We start from the raw sequence: 2,203 nt of genomic DNA, 5'->3' as shown, positions 1-2,203 counted from the left end.
CGGACAATGTATAAGTGTTCTATATCCGGGGGGAGTAAGTTCGCTCAAAGCCGCAGAATGATGATCTTTAAGCTAGGTCTCACATATGGTGAACAAATCCGCTCTTACATCACACACTAAGTCCAAAAAAGCAGCTGATTTATTATTAACGACCTCTCATTTAGAGTACACAAGGTCAACTGTTGATCACTGGGATACAAACGAACACGATCCGGTGATATTAGGTTCCCAGTGTTTCGCGTCGATCTAGGGCGTTCGATCTTTTGTTTCAGACCATTGAGGCGTGATGAAGTGTGAGCAGGTCCTGGGTTTAGCTTAAACACTAAATCGCCTTGCAACAATGGACAGAATGTAGCAGTGGTGTTAAAATAGTATATGCACGGACGTCTCTGTCTCTTGACACCAGAGTGTCTCAAGAATGCAAGTCGAGGTGTGCCTTTGCGTAGATCGATACTGATTACTCTTTCACAATGATTCGCGATCCATGACCCGATGAACAATGCGCTGGGTGCAGCTAATGAGGCCTTATTGTACACGATGCAAATTTTGCTCCTCTGCCATCCAAGACCACAAGTCGAAGGAGATCCAAATATCGCTAATTCTTGCACCAATACATTTCTGGTGAGCTCAATACTCGAACTGAAGGTTCTAAATGGCCTTAGACACATATCTTCATGTTGTGTTCTCCGAAGAGGGGCCGCAGAGAGGAGAAAAAGGACCCAGAACACGGAGGTAGACATAGCGAGTTAATCAAACCGCGCTTTCTTAACTGGAAACTCGGAAAAATTCCAAGCCCCAGATGAGATTTGAACCCACGACCCTCCGTGATGGATGCTCTGCCCACCGAGCTACTGGTGAAATGTGGGTATAGACTACGACTGCATCACGCATTCACATAGTCTAATTTTAACCATATATGGTTCTTAACTGCATCACGCAGTCACGTTAAGGCATATCAGAGATGCGACCAACCAACCAACCAACCTAGCAAGTAATGAGAGAAATACCTGACAGATATTACGCATCATCAACCGGAAACTCGGAAAAATTCCCAGCCCCAGATGGGATTTAAACCCACGACCCTCCGTCATCTAGTACGGATGCACTAGCCACTGAGCAATAGCACTTTGTAATTTCTCGTGTTTGTTTTTGCTATTGTTACAAAGCCCATAGGCAGGCACTTCGGTTGAAAATGGCATGCAGTCGAAATGGCGCGCGGTCATAACAAGTTGCAAAAATGGTGAGGACACTTCACCTTCTTGGGGATTATTAATTAACTCTCACGCTGCAGCCCGATTGGGCTAAATCCTTTGCGAGATTTGTTTTACAATGAGATAACAAAAGTGAACAAATTTGTATTTGTATGAAACAGTCTGCACGGTCTACCATAACTTTTCACTGAGAAAATAACACGATATCACATTTCTTGCTGTTGCGATGGTAGAACGAGCTTGGATGGTAGACGTTGGTAAATGGAATGGACAATATGTAGAGGATTTCTAACTGTGTGAACTTTATTATAATGAATCATCTGGTAATGTGTTGGATTGAGTAGAAAAGAAAGTACTAGTTGAATTGTGCTTTTTGCTGGAACATACAATTTTCAACTGTAACGCCACCATCCTCATTGACGTCACCAAGGAACACAATAAATGGCATTGTGTTACATAATACGAACCATGTGTAACTTTCTGAACATCAGATCTGTGGTACAAAGTACTTTGCTCGCTTTTGTATTTGGTCCGGAGTCTTCTGTTAGAGATGATAAGTCCAACCACTTGAAAAACAAACATTTTACTGAAACACATTTTGCAACTCCGCCTGTTCAGCCTTCAAAATGGGTAGGCGCAGAAGCGGTGGAAGGTGTGTTTGAAAATTATTTTAGAACAACCGCGAATATCACCCCATGGTATTATTTGATGTTCCAATTTAAAGGCCATGAGCTTCACCTGCAAGCATCCAAGACCAATTTAGGAGGTGATTTTTCCATAAAAGGGGATACGCCTATCTTCTATGCCGTTAAGGAGGAACTTTCTTTTTGTTCCGCTTAGGTGTGCTGGATAATAGATGACAGACGAGTGAGTACCGTATACTGATCACCATCCATTTGCCTAGTTTTGGCGTTGTGTTTTGACAAAGCTGGGAATATTTAATCGTACTTAAGTACTGCATTACTTATAACGTGCAACCAGAAATGATAGAA

Source organism: Montipora foliosa, chromosome 10, assembly GCF_036669935.1.
Source record: "Montipora foliosa isolate CH-2021 chromosome 10, ASM3666993v2, whole genome shotgun sequence".
NCBI lineage: Eukaryota > Metazoa > Cnidaria > Anthozoa > Scleractinia > Acroporidae > Montipora > Montipora foliosa.
This window is presented reverse-complemented; position numbering follows the sequence as displayed.